Source organism: Eubalaena glacialis, chromosome 11 (assembly GCF_028564815.1).
Source record: "Eubalaena glacialis isolate mEubGla1 chromosome 11, mEubGla1.1.hap2.+ XY, whole genome shotgun sequence".
In the NCBI taxonomy this organism is placed as follows: Eukaryota; Metazoa; Chordata; class Mammalia; order Artiodactyla; family Balaenidae; genus Eubalaena; species Eubalaena glacialis.
In genome coordinates, this window is record NC_083726.1 from 2,491,622 (window position 1) to 2,512,826 (window position 21,205).

Genomic DNA, 21,205 nt, shown 5'->3' on the forward strand with positions numbered 1-21,205 from the left:
AGGAGAGGAGCCCTGGTCAGGGGTGTGGGTCTAAACTTAGAGAAGAAACCCAAATACACAAGGAGAAGTTGGATAGAAAGCACGTTTTACAACATGAAGCAGTTCTCTGAAATGCTTGCTCAATGAGCATCTATTGAGTGAACCCTGGCCCTGAGGGCAGCCTGTGCAGGAGATAGAGGGGACGTTCCCAGGACTCTTCCTCCTCTCAGTCTGTCAAATGAGCAGGGAACTCCTCTGCTGTGTGTGACAGGCAGGGAGCCTCTGGTCCACGCGAAGACATGGCCGTGGGTGACTGAACTACGAAGAACATTCAAGTTTCCTAAGAGAGGCTGGTCACGGCTCACAGATAACAGAGGAGGCGTTTGGCCCAGATAAATCAAGGTGGGCTTCATGGTGGAGGAAACATCTGCAGAGGATCCCAAAGTTCCAAGTCACACATTGTGAGCTGCACAAGGCTATCAGGGAAAACGTTTCCCTCACCCCATACTCGCCCCATCCGATACCCACATCCCCATGCCAGCCATTTCCTGCACTTCCATCTAATTTCCCATGAACCCAAAAAGAGAGATAGCAGCAATTAATATTTTTATGCAAATGTTCTGTGCCTCAGGGCACATCCTTGCTGTGATTTATGAACAATGATTAAAAATAACTCATTTAATGTAATCTAACATGAACAAATACGAGAAGACAAGATTAAATTAAATTTCTTCCCCCTGGAAAAAGAACTTTGAAGGTCACCACCCTCTTGGAAATAAAAATGGCCTCCTTCATTGGTCTTCAAGGTTTCAGGCCCCAAAATGAAGCTTTAAAAATAAAAGGAGCTGCATTTCATATGTTGTCCTGCATTTAAGTCTGCTTCTTGTTTATCTTCAGTCACCTTTCAACATCTCTGAGCTCTTTTTCTGCCCACAGAGCAAGGTTTTGAACTGGGATGAGCTGGTAAGTTTTAAAAGCACAACCATCTCCCCTGGACCCAAGGGGCCCCTTTCCAGAAAGCACTGTGTCTGAAGGAACAGCCCCAGTCATAGACCAACAGGTCTTCTGTGCTTTTACCTACGTGAAAATGACTGAAGCTTCCAGCTGCAAACTTCACATAGGATTTCCCAGAAACACAGCAAGGATGCAAACCCATAACTCAGAATGAGGTCTCCAGCTCTCCAGGCCGGGGCCTGAAAGTACATCACCGTTTGCATTTGATTAATCGGCACTATTACGTGATAGAGGGGCACTTAAGTGGGAAAAACACAGGGAGAGTGCTTTGCATCAGGAAGTCATTCTTAGTCTGAGAACTGAGAGCTGATAGGAAGTACACATCATAGGATATAGCCATTTACTTATTTATTTTAATTGAAGTATAGTTGATTTACAATGTTGTAAGGAAGTAGCTATTTAAACATTTATTTGCCATCTGGAACTGTGCAAGTTTGCTCAGGCATCTTTTTTTTTTTTTAATTGAGGTATAGTTGGTTTACAATGTTGTGCTAATTTCAGGTGTACAGCAAAGTGATTTAGTTATATATATATATTTTTTTTTTTTCAGATTCTTTTCCCTTATAGGTTACTACAAAATACTGAGTAGAGTTCCCTGTGCTATACAGTAGGTCCTTGTGGTTTACCTATTTTATATATAGCTCTGTGTATATGTTAATCCCAAATTCCTAATTTATCCCTACCCTGCTTTTCCCCTTTGGTAACCATAAATTTGTTTGCTGTGTCTGTAGGTATATTTCTGTTTTGTAAATAAGTTCATTTGTATCATTTTTTATTAGATGCCACCTCTAAGGGATATCATACGATATTTATCTTTGTCTGACTTACTTCATTTAGTATGATCATCTCTAGGTCCATCCATGTTGCTGCAAATGGCATTATTTCATTCTTTTTTGTGGCTGAGTAATATTCCATTGTAGGTATGTACCACATCTTTATTCAGGCGTCTCATCACCGCTGTGGCTACACACACACAGGAAGATGTGACACACCATCACTCCAATGAGGCGTGTCCCAAGTCAGACAGCAAGCACACACACTGTTCCAGACGCCACCCGTGCTACCAACTGGCCAGGGGGCCAGACTTCATCAGGAAGGAGGAAGGATCTGCAGCCCGGGGGCATCTGTGTTCTGTGGCTCGGCATCCCTTCAGCCTCCTTCTGGGAAAGTACTGACATTCTGGGTTTCTATGGGTTTTTCAATTATTTTTATTTTTTTAATTGACGTATAGTTGATGTACAATATTGTGTAAGTTACAGGTGTACAATATAGTGATTCACCATTTTTAAAGGTTATACTCCATTTATAGTTATTATAAAACTTTGGCTGTATTCCCTGTGCTTATTTATTTTCTACATAATAGTCTGTACCTCTTAATCACCTCCCCCTGCAGTGCTCCTCCCCCCTTCCCACTCCCCACTGGTAGCCACTAGTTTGTTCTCTATATCTGTGAGTTTGCTTCTTTTTTTGTTGTATTCACTAGTTTGTTGTTATTTTTTAAGATTCTACATATAAGTGATATCAGACAGTATTTGTCTTTCTCTGTCTGACGTACTTCACTTAGAATAATACCCTCCAAGTCCACCCATGTAGCTGCAAATGGCAAAATTTGATTCTTTTATATGTCTGAGTAGTATTCCATAGTGTATGTGCACATGTGTGTGTGTGTAAATATATAAACCACATCTTCTTTACCCACTCATCTGTTGATGGACACTTAGGTTGCTTCCATATCTTGGCCACTGTAAATAATGCTGCAATGAACATTGGGGTGCATGTATCTTTTTGAATTAGTGTTTTTGTGGGGTTTTTTTGGGATATATACCCAGGAATGGAATTGCTGGGTGATACGGTAGTTCTATTTTTAGTTTTTTGAGACACCTCCGTACTGCTTTCCACAGTGGCTGCACCAATATATTATGTTTCTTGTCTCATCTCATGATGGCACCAGTGGGCCTTTATTTCCAAGAACATGGGCTATGACACCAAGAATCCCAGGCAGGTAGAACACAGGAAATGCAAGCCTCCATGTTGGAGCACCCATCACAACCATCACGAACCTCAGAGGCCCCAACAACTACTGTTTCTTTATGATGACAACTATCCATCCATCGATTCAATCATCCTTGCACCACCCCCCCACCCATTCACTCAGACACCTGATTGCACACTATCCACGTGGGTGCTGGGCACCAAGTGGGTCACTCACTCTGTCCTGCTGTCTGGCTGGGAAGCAAGAGGAGGAATCATTTATTTCTCAAGAGCTTCCTTTATGTAGACAACATGTCAATACTACCTCACTTAGTACCCTTAAGGACTCATAATAACTCTTATCTGAATAATAATCATAGTTATATTTCATTGAATTGAACTTATTCATCCATTCCCTCCTTCAACAAATACTTACTGGGCATCTACTTTGTTCCAAGCAGTTTCTAGGTACTGGAGACACAGCATCGACCATAGAGAAAATGATATTATCCTCACTGAGTTTACATTATCATGGAATACCAATTATGCAGCACTTTCTGATATTCACTGTCTGTAACATAAAACAATGCCCCCATTTCATCAAGTCTAGGAAGATTCTTTGTTCACTTTTTAACATCTCTGAAGCCTGGATGTGCTTTGTCATGCCTGTTGGCCAGAGGGTGGTCTTATCATAGTGGTCATTGCCTGTACGTGTGCACTGAAGCTTGCAGAACAGGGGCAGTGCCTTGGAAGGAAATCCCCGACACCCAAGTGGATCACTCATTTAAGGCATGATACACGAACCCTTGTGATGGTATAGAGGAGGATGTCATGTGGAAGAACAAAAATACAGGCAATTCTTTAAAAGTTCCTGAGAATCAGGCTGCAAATATGAAGCAGTGTTAAGAATACTAGGGTTGGTGGGCAGACAATGGCCTCCAAGGATGTCCATGTCCTAATCTCCAGAAGCTGTGAACTTATTAAGTTACATGACAAAGAGAGATTAAGGTTGCAGGTGGAATTAAGGATGCTCATCAGCTGACCTTGAAATAGGGAGAGTATCTGGCTGGCTTTGAAGGGGAGGCAGGAGCCGTGAGCCAAGGAATGCGCCTACCTCCAGAGGCTGGAGAAAGCAAGGAAGCACATGCTTTCTGGAGCCTCCAGAAGAAACCAGTCCTGCCAACACCTTGGTTTTAGCCCAGGGATATCCACATCAGATGTCTGACCTACAGAATCATAAGGTAATAAATTAGTGATCATTGGTTACAACATTGATTGGAAACGAATACCAGTGCATTACCAAATTGATTTCACTTCTATTTTATGAACACACAAAAGTGATATAGGATAAAAATCTATAATATGCAGACTAATTCTAAGTGATAGGAGAGCACTGCATCTAAGTACCATTGGGAGACTTTCTTGTTATGGTACAGAAGTAATCAATGTCAATCAAGGACACCTTAGATCCAATGAATAAGTAGCAACAAAGCAACAGAGTTATCCATATTCCCATCTTCAGATGTGGAAACGGAGGGTAGTGAGCAAGGAGCCATGATCTCATTCCTCAGCCTACTCCAAAGCCCCTGTCTCCCCCACAGCATCCTTCTGGCCTGAATGGTTGTGCCCAGGTCTCAGAAGGAATATATTGACCTTGGATCTCAGACTTAAGGGGCATCTGGGGGACTTGGAATCTAAGCTACAAGATGTAAAGGGTGTGGGGCCCATCCTTGTTATCCGAACCCAAAAGAGGAGGGCTGTGCTGGCCAAGATGCATCCCCCAAAGTCAGCCTGGTGTCCTGTCCCTCCTGCACAGGATACTGGGGCTAGTTATGACTTTGAGAGTTCAGATGGATGTGTTTATCTCTCGGTGACCTGGAAAAATGAAAACCTTCACTGCTTACGGCCCTGGGCTGGATCTCTGAGCTGTGTTTTCTAAGAGACCAGGCACCGAGCATGAGTTTGTTCTTGCAATTCACCGGCAGTGACCCCCCCTGGAAATAATTCTCACAAGAATGTCACTTAGGGATCTTTATGACTCAAGCCATTCATTTGTCTTCCCAACAGGTCAGCTCTTGACTACCTGTGAAAAAGATTTTTCAGAAAACCTTCTCAAGTAAACCCCTAATTCCTTTTCTCTAACAACTTAGAAGAACAAAACTTTATGGAGTTGAAAAGGAAAAGCAGGAGGAGGCACCTTTCTTGAGGCCCCGTGGGCACAATGTGCACCTACACTCCCTCTTCCCTCCCTAATGGGCACCTCTTCCCACCGTGAACATCGGGCAGGTGCCTTCAGCAATTCCCCCTCGCTGAGATCCCTCTCTCCTGGAGGTCACCAGAAGCACAAATTATGTGCTGACCCACCTGGAAGTGAGTTGCATTCACCCTGGACCATCCTTGATGGGGCACGAGTACCACGGAGCTTTCTCACTGTCACTGAGGGCTCAGGACATCTCCCAGGAACCAGAAACCAGAAACATGCCCTCGATCTGGGCTGCCAGGCACCCACCTGATTTTCACTGGTGGGGCGGGGACGCTGAGACTGCCTGCTCCTCTCTGCTACTCCGGCCTCTTCCCAGGAGCCTTGTCTCAGACAGAAATTATGATGAATTCCCTGCAAAGGAACAGCTTAAAAGAGAAAAAATAACAGAAGACAGCCTGCAGTCTGACCCCTTCCAGGGCTGTGTAACTCCAGGCAAACTATTGGTCTTTCTGAGCACTTGCGTTCCTCATCTGTAAAACGGGGATAATCACGGCCACCTTATACACCCTCCAAGACTGTTTGACATAGAAAGATGCAGCTCTTAAAAATAATAGATCTGCAGGTGGAGGTGAATGCCTGCCTGTCAGGGGCCTGCTGGAGGAAGCAAAGGGATCCAGGGATCAAGAATCAGCTCCCTGAGCCCAGGTCCTGCTGAATCTACTTGCTCCTTTACGAGGGGGCGGGGAAAAGTATATCCGCCACATCCTGGGGCACCCGCTCCCCTGACTGGGCTGGCCCTGTGATGGGTCTGTGAGCCCCAGATGGCTGGAGCTCCCCCCCTCAATAGCGGTGGCCCCCAGTCCCTGTCATGATGAGGTCTTTACACCGTCGGTGGCCATTTGTGATTTTGAATAGATGCCTGAGCTATGGGGATGCTGGGAACAGTAGGGCAGCCTCTCCTGTGTTCCGGAAGGTCCTGCTCCAGCATCCCCTGTGCTGAGAGAAATGGGAATCAGAATGTCTGTCCTGGGAGTATTAATAGTGGAGTTTGGGGCGGCGGGTGGTGGGTGGGGAAGACAGAAATGATTGGGACCATGAGTAGAGTCAACACCAAATTCCTCACAAGAACTCGTTTCCCAAGAACACACTCTCCTTGACTAGGCAGGGCCCTCACTTGGGAGGAATGCGAGCCCCGCCCTTCCGTAGTTTGAACCTGAAGGAATGAAGGCAAGCAGGGGTCAGGAGACTGGGTTCTCGCCAGCTTGGTCTCTGATATGAGTCCCACGTAGGCTGTAGAGAGGACACGCAGAGCTATTGCGTACCCGTGGACCCTCACGTGGAAGGGCAGGGGTGCCGGGGCCCAGTGCTGGCAAGGACAGTCCCAGGGTGGGAGGAAGAGGGCACTCCCTCCCGATGCAACCTCTGAATGCATCCGGCCCCCCAGCCTTGCCAGCTGCCTCGAGAAGGCCTGTGTCCTCCTGGGAACACTGGTCACGGGGCTGCACCTCGACAGGAGTGGAAGGTGTGCAGTGGGTCGCCGAGGCTAATTTGATTGGACTGGACCTAGGAACCACGTCTTCAACAGCCCAGTGCTTGGCCTGAGCTTGTGGTCGAGGAGAACGACCCTGATTTTGGAGAAGGGGCTGGAGGGGAAATTACAGGTGCACACGGAAGGTCAGGTAGAGATGTCACCAAACAGCCAGACGCCTACAGGATGGTCCCTTTTCAAAGGAGGGTGTGCCCTGGTCACAAAGACCTGACACGTTCATGTCCCAGGGAAGAGGAGACCAGGTATTGGTGTTCTCCAAACGTTAGAGCAGAAGAGATGGCCACTGTGGCAGTGACGGGACACCCTCCTTGACCAGCTAATGTCACCCCCTGTGAACCCTCTTCTCAATTGTGCTCCATCTGTGGGCTTCGTATCACCCAGTTTTAGCAAAAATCCTGTCAAGTCGATCTAGCCAGAATCTCTTACCCTCCGTATCTAATCAGTTTCTTCATCCTCACCATCTTCTCGGTGGTGCCAGGTCACCCTCAGTATCTGACCAAAGTCCTCATCCCACCCCTCTCCCAGGTGATGTCTGGTCACCCTGGCCTGCCCCCAGCAAAGAATGACCCTACCATCTCAGTTATTTTCAAGTCACCTGCAGCCTGCCCCTGGGCTGTAAGTCCCCACTTTTCCTTGTTGTTGTAGCAATTGAACCCAGTTCCACACCAAGGTCTCTTTTCTCCTCTTGCAATGATTCCTGAATAAAACCTGTTTTTACCACTTGACTCTCTGGCTCTGGTTTCCTCCAGCAGGGGAGGCTGAGGTGTGCCCTGCAGCAGACAACGGCAGAAGGGGACACCCGGGCAGGACACTGACACGGAAAGGGCAGCAGTGTCCCGGGAAGTCCCAGCAGCAGCAAAATCAAGAATAGCACCCAAGTTAATAATGACGTGGCAGCACACTAGAGCCCCAGAAGAACACAGGTGCAGGACACTTTAGAGACAATTTGGCAAAAGTGCAAAGGATTATTAGGACTGAACCTCAGTGAGGGTGTCACTTGTTCAGGGTCGGTGCCAGAGGCAGGACCCAAGCCCGATCCTGAGACCTGTGCCTTATCCTGAGCTCTCTCCTTCACACCACAGGCTCTCCCTGCCCCGTGGACAGGAGCAGGAGTGGTCCAAGCCCAGGAGCCTGCGGTGGGGCGAGGAGCCTTGGGCAGCGGAGGCAGGGAACCCGGCCATCTCAGGGCTGGCAGGAGTGCGGGGGCATGGGAAGGGGACGGTCAGGCTGAGCAGCTCCACCAGTGCCCGCCCAGGGCAGGCAGGCTGGACGGGAGAATGGATGTAGGAGAAGAAGCCAATTTCAGCCAGGAGGAGGAAGGAAAGGCAGAAAATGGGATGCAATCGGAACGCTGCCAGGGCAGAGAGAGGATAAATCGAGTCCATGGTAGAAAACACAGAGCCCCACCTGAGGTCCGGGTGGAAAAAAGGAAGAAAGATGAGGAAGACTTTGGGGAAATTAAGGGCTGGCAGAAAGCCCCCTCGGGACACTCCCAAGATTATCTACAGGACACGTAGAGCCAGAGGCAAGAGAAGGCAGAAGCTCTGAGTAACTGAGGCCAGCATAGGCTTGTCCCCACCACGTCCCCAAGAGAAGCCCTTGACTTCTCCATCACTCCCTCGGAGCTTCGCGACCTCAGACCAGGTCCATCATTTCTTTGAGCCTCTTTCTTCTTCTGTAAGCACATGAACAATAACATGTGCTTTTTGCAGACACCTTCTTTCACTCATTCATTCATTTATTCAAGGATGAATAAACTCTCCAGCATTTGAATTGCATGCACTATAGGAGTAACTGGGTAGGAAAGATTCATTTCCTCCAAATACCCAGCACGAGACCCTTGGCACCTGGAAAGTGCCCACCTGCTTGCTTCCCTAGTAACTTTATACTGAGAATCGTTTTGAGCCAGGAATATGTAGAGCTGTGACTTCACAACCTGAGATTTATGTGTCATTAAGTTCCTGCAGCACATGGTAATAAATAAGGGCTAAGTACCCAGAGCTCCCACCCTGCTCTGCCAGGGGAAATGGGGGGTGGGGAGTTGGATGGGGGGGCTGTCTTCCACTGTCCCAGGTGTGAGTGGCTGGGTGCCTGCAGAGCCCTCAGAAAAGGGCAGAATTGCTAGAAAATAGGTGCAGGTGATCCCAAGGAACGGCAACAGATGCCTGGGTGCCCTGGCTCACGGGGATGGATTTAGAACATCTATAATCTGTCGGGGAATGGAATCCAGTGCTGATTCTTGCCCAGAAATCAGTTCAGTGGGCACGAGGTGGTGGATCCTTAAACAGAAGGGCACTCTGTTAGTCAGGACCCACTTGGTTGCAAGCAAGATACTCACCTTGAAGTTGCTTAAGGAAAAACCATGTCAACTCATTAGACATTTTCTAGAAGAAATAAACAATAAACCCCAGGAATATGGACACGGTGTGATTCTAGGTGCCTTGAGGTCTACAGCTAGTAATTCTCACATCCTTGAGTCTATATTTTAATATTTAATTTAGGGAGGAAATTTCATCCTTTTTTAGTGTATTGTTTCAGCCAAAAGTCTAGAGAATAATGAGTATTTTCATACCCACTGCTTGGTTTTCTGTGTTTGGTTTAGATGACTTTCTTTAAAAACAAAATGTTAATGAGAGGATTGAAGCATCCTATTTACCTCTCTAATCTCATTGTTTTGTACTTTTTTAATTTTAGAAGAATTATTTACATTCTATAACATATTGGATTTATACATTGAAATTCATACTTCTGATCACTATTACATTTTTGAGATTTAGATGATGTATCCAACTTTGATACTTACAGGTATAATTTGCACATCCTGTGTCTTATGTAAGACCCCATTCCCTAGCCAGAAGTGGTAAAGATATTATGTTGAACTCTGAAAGCTTGAGGATTGTGTGTTTCTTGTTTATATCTTTAATCGACCTGGAATTTAACTTGATGTATGATGTGAGGTGGGATCTATTGCATTTTTTTAACATCTTTATTGGAGTATAATTGCTTTACAATGATGTGTTAGTTTCTGCCTTATAACAAAGTGAATCAGCTATACATGTACATATATCCCCATATCTCCTCCCTCTTGCGTCTCCCTCCCACCCTCCCTATCCCACCCCTCTAGGTGGTCACAAAGCACCGACTATAGAAATGATCCTTGAAAGTATAGTCTTTATTGCATTTTTATTTCATATGGAAAACCTAACACCCCAAAACCATCTATTGAATGGCCGTCCTCTGCCTGCTGATGTGTAGGGCCAGCTTTGTTTCACACCAGCATACACAGGGACCTGTTTCAGGGCTCCTTGTACCATTTCCCTGTTTGTCTGTCCCCACAGAAATATCATACTGTCTTCATTACTATTGTTTTACAATAAACATTGATATCTGGTAGGTAAATGAGGCTGTAACACAACAGAATACTAAATGTGCTAACAGTAACCACACACATCTCTGTCCATCTTTCTAAACTGTAATTCAATAGTGAAGATAAATAAAGACATGTTGAGACAAAGCTTTTACCTCTGTGTGCTTCCTCCTGGTTAATTTCCATAGTTTTATCTTTCAGTTTGTTAAGTCTCTTTTACACTGTCTCTAATACGGTGGTCAATATGACCAACGAGCTTTAGATTTTGCATATATGTATAATTTTTATTTCTAAGACATTCTATTTGATTTTTCTGCAAATCTGCTTATTGATTTCTACTTTATACTTTTATGCCCTTAATTTGTCCGATTATATTTATATTCTTTTTCAGGTTGTTCTAACCTGGTTCCTCCTATCTGCTAAGGGGACACCTGAGTGGGACCTGAAGCCTGGGAGTGAGTAGATCCCACGTGTGTGAAGGAGGAGAATTCTGGGCAGAAGGCGCAGTGGTGCCAAGGTTGAGAGGGGCGTGTGCCCGGGTGGCTCAGAGAGGAGGTGAGCGCAGAGGGACAGCCAGGGGCCAGCTCACGGAGGCCTGTAAGACCAGACAGACCTTGGACTTCAATCCAAGGGAGCTGGAACACCGCTGGGGTGTTTTAAAAGAGGGATATGATTTGGCCAACTTCCACTCATCATTCCAGTGGCTGCTTTAATGTAATTTACAAAAAATGCCTGACTCTGCTCCTCTGCTTCTCACTCAGCATCCCAGCCCCACTGACTGCTAGCACTTGGTTCTTTCCCTGGCATCTGCTATGGCAATGAGCAAGTCCTCATGCGTCTCACCTTCTGCACGTACAGTCTGCACGTAGGTAACTTTGTGGGTTCTTTGATGCTTGTCTCACAACTAAGCTGCACACCCAAGAGGTCAGACCCATCTGTCTGGCCAGGGGCTCTGTAAGTCTGTCTGCTCTCAGCCTTACTGTCCATCCCCTCCTCAAACCTCCCTGCTGTGCCTCCTTTGACACCGTACCCCTGAAACGGCCGCTCTGTGTGCTCAGCGGCTGGACCTCTCACCCACTGTGTGACTATGGGAATGTTTTTTCATGGCTCTACATTTTAGCGTCACCCTCTGTAAAGTGGGAACAATAACATTACAAACCTCACAGGATGCTGTGCAGTTTGGGTGAGTTCTGAGAACACAGCTGCTAAGTTCTCAGTACATGATCTTGGTTCCCATCTTGTTTCCTCTGTGTCACTGCATCAGTGTGTTGGAGCTGCTGGGACAGGATACCATACATGACACCTGCTATGGCATCTCTCCAGCAAGTTTTAAAATTTTTTGTTACTGTATTTTTCAGTTATATAATTTCTGTCTGATTCTTTTTTACAACTTCTATCTCTTTGCTGAAACTGTTTTTATTATTAGTTTCAAGAAAATGTATAACTGATTATTGATGCATTTCTATGATGAAATGCATGAAAATTTCTTTGAAATTTTGTCAGATAATTCCAGCATCACCTTCGTCTTGGTGTCGCTGTCCGTTAATTATCTATTCTCATTCAAATTGTGATTTTCCTGGTTCTCGGTGAGACAGGTAATTTTCAAGTGTATCACAGACATTTTGTCTATTATGTTAAGAGACCCTGGGTCCCATTTAAATCTTTTATTTTAGCAGGCGGTCACCCTGTTTACATTAGCACACAGGTCCTGGCCTCCTTTGGGAGGTGATGGTTCCAATGACAGTTTAATTTCTGGAGTTTTTGCTGTATTATTTTGGGCTGCTTGGCTTACCTGGTGCTGTTGGAGTACTGTTGGTTCCACCTAAGGGGCTGAAGGGGTTTCTGCAGACCAGCCCCTGTGTGTCTCTTGATGATGGAGGGAAGTCTCGGCATTCCCTGTCCAGGCAGTCATCGTGGGGGGAACCCTCGCTGGTGCCCCCAGGCTCCCCACTGTCGGGGTGGAGGAGGGACGTCTCAGGCCTGCGGGGACCAAGAGGGCTCCCAGGCTGCACCATTTGCTTTGGTGCGGTCCCTCTTGCGCTTCCCCCAGCATCCCTGTATGTCTAGGTTGGGGGCAGCCTCAGGTCTGGTGGGGAAGGAGAGTGTCTCCCCTGGCTACTTATTTTTGGCAAAGCTCCCCATTGATCCCCTTGGCAGTGGTTCTGGGATCACCTGGTGCTGTTGGAGGACTCGTGTTTGATCCAGGGGAGAAATGAGTCACCTGGGCTGGCCTCTGCTGCTCACCTGGGGGATGGGAAATGCCAGGGTCCCTTTCTTCTGTGGGTGAGGAGACAGGAGGCCTCCTGCCACTGTGCTGTCCTTCCCTTCCTTGGGGTCCTAACCCGTTTGCCGGCCTCTTGCAGATTTTCAGGGACCCCAGGGCTCACCTCCTGCATTATCTCAGGGTCGTAGCTGTGCTGCACAGAGGCACCCTCTCGTCCAGACCAAAGTCCTCCTTGTTTCTGTGGGTCCGTCTCTTCTCTGAGCTCTCGACTCCTTCGAGACTCTGTCAAGGCCCCCCCTTCATCTCTCCTTTTCCTCTGGCTACACGTTCTCCTTGGGTCACCCACCTGCTCCCCTGTCTTCGGGTAACACCCGCCTGCCGATGACTCCCAAGTCCCTCCCTGCAGCCGGAGCCACAGCCTTGAGCGCTAGACGCGTACACCCATCAGCTACTTGCACGGCATTTCTCACCTGATGCTTAACTGCACCACACTCTTACCTGGCTAAGCAGGCCATTGATTTTAGCCCCTAGATCCACGATGACTGTAGCTTTCTCCACCTTAGAAAACTGTAGCCTACCACCCCATTGTTCTGACCTGAAACCAGGGAGGGTCATTGAACGGCGTCTTCTTTGCAGCCCACACACCATGCATTAGTGTCCCATCCCCTCTACTCATGGTCACAGCTACGACCTCAGTCCCAGCCAGCTCCTGCTTCACTAGGATAGCCTCCTCTCGGGTTTTCCTGCGTCCTCTCTGCTCTACAGCAGCCGAGTGAATGGTTGGATGCATAAAGCACCCAGGTCACAACTCTTGTCAAAACACTCTGGTGGTTTCCATCACACCAGAAGCAGAGCCATAGGAGCCCCACAAAACTCATTTCCAGTCCAGGGTGTCACTTCATGGTCTTTCTGTTTGGGATGTTTTCCCCCGGATTTCCTGTGGCTGCTCTCCCTTCAGGCCCCGACCAACCGTCCCCTTCTCAGAGAGCCCTTTTCCTGTGGACCCGAACCTCTACTCAGCATCTCCTCCTTCCCCTCCCTCAGGGACTGTCCTCTGGGACGTTACCTAGCCTGATCTTTCCCAAAGCACAACAAGTGCTGGACGTCCATTATTTGTTTACTTATTTAATGTGCTCATTATCCTTTTCCTCTCACACGGACCCACACCCTTGGAGTCCAAGGGCCCTGTTTGTACCGTCCACTACTGCCTCCTCATCTCCCACAATAAATGTTGGCTGGAGAGTGAATACAGTTAATGAGAGCACCAGGTGTGCCGGGCAGGTGGTAAGGAACCAGGCAAGGTATCTGAGCAGAATGGCCAGCATCCTTCCCACCGATCAGTTTCCTCTCGGCTCAATCGTGAGCCTTTCCTCCAACCTTGGAGCGACCTCTCCAGTGGAGAGAAAGAGTGAGAGAAACACGGGTGAGCAGATTGAGGGGCTGGGGAGGGAGGAGAAAAGGCTCAGAAAGAGCTGGCTTGGTTTCTGTTCTTACCAGACCCTGTCCCAGCACCCAGATTTCTGGAGACCCTACGAAGCTGAGCCCCTGTCTCCAGTTGTGTTTCTAAACCAGACCCAACGGGACAAGGCTCCACTTACAGGTGCCCCAGATCTGGGGACCAGGGCTCTCAGCACATGACTGTTTTGACTTCTCCAATTCACAGACATCTGGCCAGACCAAGGTCCCCACATTTACTATGGGGGGAGGTAGAGAGAAACGGGGGAGGGAGGAGTCCTGGTAGGGAAGGAAGGGAGAATCCAATAAGCAGAAAGAGGCAGAGGCAGGATGGGAGACATAAAATGAGAGAAATAAATCTTAAATTGGATGCTGGCTCTGGCATGGGTTTTATAGCATATTATGAGATTCTAATGCAAACCAGTGCCTCTGGGGTTTTTTTTTTTTTTTGGTTTTTTTTTTTTTTTTTTTTAAATGTAGAAAACCGACTGAATGATCAGCGTGGAGATTCATGAATTTGAACTCCTGCAGATCTAGTGTTCGGGAGTAGTGGGTTGTTCTTTTCTTACCTCTGCATCCCCTAGTCTTCAGTGTGTGTAGCTCTCAATGGGGAAATAATCTTCCCTTTGATTTCAAACGGTCTCTGAGTCTTTCAGAATCCTTGGGGCTGTGGTAGGAAGTTGGTAAGTCATTCACTCCAGAGCCTGGCCTGGTAGATATGGATTTATAGACACAATGTCTGTAGAAAAAGAGTCTCTGGATCCAGAAGGACTGTGAAGCAATTTCACTGCAAAACATGGTCTTTTTTATTAGCCTCATCCATTCATTCATAAGCTATGGTATCACAACTGTGCAAAGACCCAGCCATCCATCCCCTCATTCATCCAGGGACAGGAATTGAATATCTATTGTGTGAAGAGGACACACGGGGCTTTGTGGAAGATGGAGGGGCAAAGGAGGCTTGCCCGCTACTTGGAAAGACCAGAAACAGAGTTTGCAGCCACTGAGGACCATTGCCCGTTGCGTGATTTCCCAAGTGTAAAACAAGGCGGGCACCTGCTTATTATGCGAGTCTAGTGATGTACTTCGGTCTTGAACCTTTCCCGATGACCCCAGCTCTTCAGGTCTGACTTCCCCATTGACTGTTGAAAATATTTGCTGCATAGTTAGGAGAAAACTATTTTACTCACTAACTTAATCACTTAAGACATATACTCAATGATTTCTTTTTTTTTTTTATTTGATGCAAAATTTCAAACGTACCTGAAAGTAGAGAGGTCTTATTTTTCACATTTACTTCATTTATTTGTTTGTGAATTTTCCCTTTTTTAAACCTATTTTTTTTTTGCAAATGCCAGATATTGATTGTATCATTTCACTCATAAATGTGTCAGCGAGTATCTCTGGAAAATGGGCATTTTCATTTATAACCAAACCCCATATCACATCTGACACGATTAATAATTTCTTGCATTTATCCAACCCACAGTCCAGACTGTTCCTGAGTGTCTGTATAGGGTCGGTTTGTTTGAATCAGAATCCAAACAAGGTTGATACATTGAATGTGGTTGTTAAATCTCCTAAGTACCTTTATTGTTCTGGCGTCTCTCACCCCCTTTTATTTGGTACATTAATTTGTTTCAGAATTTAGATCAATTGTCCTGTATAACATGAACCAAATGGGATTTGTCTGTTTGCTCCTTGTGGTGTCATCAGGCTGATCTTCTATTCCCCATTTTTTTGTAAATGGAAGTTTAGAGGCTTGAATCGTGTCAGATGTAATATTTTGGGGAAGAATACGTTATAGGCAGAGCTATATGATCCACGCTGCATTACATCAGGAGACGCACTTTACGACCGTCTTTAGGGATGTTAAGATCAGCCAGTGGTTTTAAGTGGTAGCATCTTGATCTTCCTATTATCAAGTTTACTGTCCTTCACCTGATGGATTCACCCATTGATAAGCATTGCCTGGATCGATTAATTCTACAGAGGCTGCAAAACAGTGATTCTAAAAGTTCTCTAATTCCTTCTACAGTTAACAACTTATGGCTTGAATGAATAAAACTAAAAGGGACTTTTACATGTACTCAATGGTGTATCAGTACATTAATTTCTTTTTATGTGCAGCGGAGAAAGGAGCTGAGCCTTTCTAGCTCTGCATTTTCCCAAGAGGATGGATGCTCATTTATTTCAACTCTGTCCATGTTTACCAAGAGGTAACTCTGTGCAGGGGTCTTAGGCGAGTGTCTGGAGATCTGAGATGCTTTCTGCCTTCAGGGAGCTCATGCTCAGGAAGGGAGAGAGAACACAACAGTTCCTTTATGCTCCACCTTTAGTAACAGAGTCCTGTACTAGGAGCAGGGTTGGCAAAAGAGAAGATATGAGCAAATATGCCTCCACTGAGCAGGAAAATTTGACAAAAATAGGACATGGGGGTTCACCCTTGAAGGATGAGCTGTGTTTCCAAACGGATGCGGGATGGAGTGCAGAGACGCCCTGCAAGGGCAGAATGGTGCAGAGGCTGCACGTGTGAGACAGTTCAGTGTTACTGGGGAACTCCACGTGGTCTGGTTGGGTGGAACATAGAATAACCATGTAACTGACCACCCAAATCAGGACCTGCTTGATAATGAAAGGGGTCAAATCCTGGACTATCCAGGCAAACTAGGATATATGGTTACTGTGAACATTGGCTCAAAGTAGAGAGTGATGGAAAATAAAACTGGAGAATTAAGCAAGGGTCAATGAAGGAGCCAGCTGTTAAGAAAACAAAATTGGTGGATTGGCGTGCTTTGGCAGAATAATGACACCCTTCCTCTGCCCCCCCGAGATGTCCATGTCCTACTCCCTGGAAACTGTGAATATGTTCAGTTATATGTCAAAGGGGAATTAAGGTTGTAGATGGAATCAAGGTTGCCAATCAACTGACTTTAAGCTAAAGAGATTATCCTCAATTATTGTAATCACAAAGGTCCTTAAAAATGGAAGTGGGAGGCAGAAGCAGTCAGAGAGGATGTGACCATGGCAGGGAGGTCAGAGTGCGGCAATGTGCCAGGACTTGGCCCTTCATTGCTGGCTTTGAAGATGGAGGAAGAAGCCACCAGCCAATGAATGCACACAACCTCACGGGGGCTAGAAGGAGCAAGGAGATAGATTCTCCCTTAAAACCTCCAGAGAGAGACACAGCTCTGCCAGCACCTTGCTTTTAGCCCAGTGAGACCCATAGCAAACTTCTGGCCTACAGAACTGTAAAATAATAAGTTTGTGTTGTTCTAAGTTTGTGGTCATTCGTTAGAGCAGTCACAGGAAACTAACAAAAGGGTCAACAGGTGACCCTTAAATTTCATTTTTGGAAAGCTAGGTGTATCATGGGGCCATTCATCAATAAAGAATCCTATTCAAGGATAAAGATGATAAATTCAACTGTAGTAGATGTAGTAGATGTCATTGAGAATCCTGAGCTAAGCAGTACAGGCAAAGACCAATTGACTGGATGGATCTCAAGAGATTTTTATAGTCCACGTGGTATTTAGCACACTATAGGGTTGAGAAAATGCCTCAAAACCAGACTCAGACTGGGAAATCTTCATTAACATTTAAAATCCCTCACATCATAATACCATTTCTGGGTTCCTTTCCCTGACCATGTCAAGGGATCGATCTTGATCCATTGCTCATATTTTATGATTTGAATAACTACAAAATTGATCAACTCTTGGCATCTTGTGATAACTGTAGTGTACATTTATTGCTTGTATATCCAAACAAAATCATCTTCATTGGGGAAAAGATTTGTTTTAAACCATAGCTTTGTAAAGAAGACTACTCCTTCTAGCCTCAAGATTGTCCCATTGCCTATTCCAGGGTGATTATAGAGATCCATTTCTCATGCCAGAGATTTGTTCCAGAAATGCACACCTGAGCCCTCACTCAGTATAGCTGACACTTGAGAGGGTGAGGAAAGCTGGTTCCATGGGTCACAGGGTATTAGGATGTAAACCCAGTGTCTCCAGCATCAAAATTTGTCCTCGTGGAGTGAGTCTTGTACCAGTCAGCTCAGGCCAATTGTGCTGCAGTAACAAGCATCCTCAAAGTATCAATTGACTCGAGACAAGAATTTCTTACCCACATTGCATGCCAGCTGATGGTTTGCTGCTCCGTATCTTCCTCATTCTGGGGTTCTAGAAGAAGGAGGAGCCTCCACCTGGACTACCCGTGAGCCCAAGACAGATGGAGAAGAATGATGGTACAACCACACAATGGCTTGTAAAGCTTCTGTCGGGAGGTGGCAGAGTGAATTCTGCCCACATTCCACTGTCCAAGCAAGTCTGGACCAGCCAATGTCCAGAGTACAGGGACATGTCATCCTTTTGCTAAGGTGGGGGGGTGGCTGGGATCTCTGTCACAACCCACTGCGGTGTGACACGAGAATCGCAAGAGGTGGTTTGTTGTGTGTGCGTGATATTTTTGGTTGCTTTGACCTTCTTCCTACTCTCTGGTCCTTCCACCAGCCTCAAATCCTCACCACTCTTGGTATCTGTGGTTGTGTATATTCAGGGAAAGATTCCTACAAGTGAGATTGCTAGATTAAAAGGCAACTACAGTGGGTACATTGAACTAGAGTGGAAAGATGCCTTAAAAATGCTTTAAAGTGGGAACAATGGTGGGCATCTCATGCAGGCCCGTGAGTGGCCTCACAGATGGCCCAACTTTCAGCACTGGGAACGCATCACCAGGCACTACCAGATGAGGCACAAGAATTATTGAATCATAGTCTCTGATCTCAGATTCACAGTTTTGTGGAGAGCCAGGGCAAGGAGATTTCTATGGTATCTCCTGGCTTCTCAGAAAATACCCCGAGCTCCTGGGAAGTAAAGTTTCAGCTGTGTGGCTGACAGGGTCTTACTGCTCTGGCCAGGTGTCAGGCCTGAGCCTCTGAGGTGGGAGAGCTGAGTTCAGGACATTAGTCCACCAGAGACCTCCTGGCCCTTCTTAATATCAATTGGCTAGAGCTCTCCCAGAGATCTCCATCTCAACACTAAGACCCAGATCCACTCAATGACCCGCAAGCTCCAGTGCTGGACACCCCATGCCAAACAACTAGCAAGACAGGAACACAACCCCACCCATTAACAGAGACGCTGCCTAAAATCATAATAAGTTCACAGACACACCAAAGCACACCACCAGACATGGTCCTGCCCACCAGAAAGACAAAATCCAGCCTCATCCCCCAGAGCACAGGCACCAGTCCCCTCCACCAGGAAGCCTACACAACCCACTGAACCAACCATACCCACTGGGAGCAGACACCAAAAACAACGGGAACTCTGAACCTGCAGCCTGAGAAAAGGAGACCCCAAACACAGTAAGTTAAGCAAAATGAGAAGACAGAGAAATACACAGCAAATGAAGGAGCAAGGTAAAAACCCACCAGACCAAACAAATGAAAAGGAAATAGGCAGTCTACCTGAAAAAGAATTCAGAGTAATGATAGTAAAGATGATCCAAAATCTTGGAAATATAATGGAGAAAATACAAGAAACATTTAACAAGGACCTAGAAGAACTAAAGAGCAAACAAACAGTGATGAACAACACAATAAATGAAATTTAAAATTCTCTAGAAGGAATCAATAGCAGAATAACTGAGGCAGAAGAACGCATAGGTGACCTGGAAGATAAAATAGTGGAAATAACTACTGCAGAGCAGGATAAAGAAAAAAGAATAAAAAGAATTGAGGACAGTCTCAGAGACCTCTAGGACAATATTAAACACACCAACATACGAATTATAGGGGTCCCAGAAGAAGAAGAGAAAAAGAAAGGGACTGAGAAAATATTTGAAGAGATTATAGTTAAAAACTTCCCTAACATGGGAAAGGAAATAGTCAATCAAGTCCAAGAAGTGCAGAGAGACCCATTCAGGATAAATCCAAGGAGAAACATGTCAAAACACATATTAATCAAACTATCAAAAATTAAATAAAAAGAAAAAACATTAAGAGCAGCAAGGGAAAAACAACATACAAGGGAACCCCCATAAGGTTAACAGCTGATCTTTCAGCAGAAACTCTGCAAGCCAGAAGAGAGTGGCAGGACATATTTAAAGTGATGAAAGGGAAAAACCTACAACCAAGATCACTCTACCCAGCAAGGATCTCATTCAGATTCAATGGAGAAATAAAAACCTTTACAGACAAGCAACAGCTAAGAGAATTCAGCACCACCAAACCAGCTTTACAACAAATGCTAAATGAACTTCTCTAGGCAGAAAACACAAGAGAAGGAAAAGACCTAAAAAAAAAAACCCCAAAACAATTAAGAAGATGGTAATAGGAACATACATATAGATAATTACCTTAAATGTAAATGGATTAAATGCTGCAACCAAAAGACATAAACTGGCTGAATGAATACAAAAACAAGACCCATATACATGCTGTTTACAAGAGACCCACTTCAGACCTAGGGACACATACAGACTGAAAGTGAGGGGATGGAAAAAGATATTCCATGCAAATGGAAATCAAAAAAAGCTGGAGTAGCAATTCTCATATCAGACAACATAGACTTTAAAATAAAGACTATTACAAGAGACAAAGAAGGACACTACATGATGATCAAGGGATCAATCCAAGAAGAAGATATAACAGTTGTAAATATTTATGCACCCAACATAGGAGCACCTCAATACATAAGGCAAATGCTAACAGCCATAAAAGGGGAAATCAACAGTAGCACAATAATAGTAGGGGACTTTAACACCCCACTTTCACCAATGGACAGATCATCCAAAATGAAAATAAATAAGGAAACACAAGCTTTAAATGACACATTAAACAAGATGGACTTAATTGATATTTATAGGACATTCCATCCGAAAACAACAGAATACACTTTCTTCTCAAGTGCTCATGGAACATTCTCCCGGATAGATCATATCTTGGGTCACAAATCAAGCCTTGGTAAATTTAAGAAAATTGAAGTCATATCAAGTATCTTTTCCAGCCACAGTGCTATGAGACTAGATATCAATTATAGGAAAGAAAATGTAAAAAATACAAACACATGGAGGATAAACAATACACTACTAAATAACCAATAGATCACTGTAGAAATCAAAGAGGAAATCAAAAAATACTTAGAAACAAATGACAATGAAAACACGACAACCCAAAACCTATGGGATGCAGCAAAAGCAGTTCTAAGAGGGAAGTTTATAACAGTACAATCCTTCCTCAAGAAACAAGAAAAATCTCAAATAAACAACCTAGCCTTACACCTAAAACAATTAGAGAAAGAAGAAAAAAACCCCAAAGTTAGCAGAAGGAAAGAAATCATAAATATCAGATCAGAAATAAATGAAAAAGAAATGAAGGAAACAATAGCAAAGATCAATAAAACTAAAAGCTGGTTCTTGGAGAAGATAAACAAAATT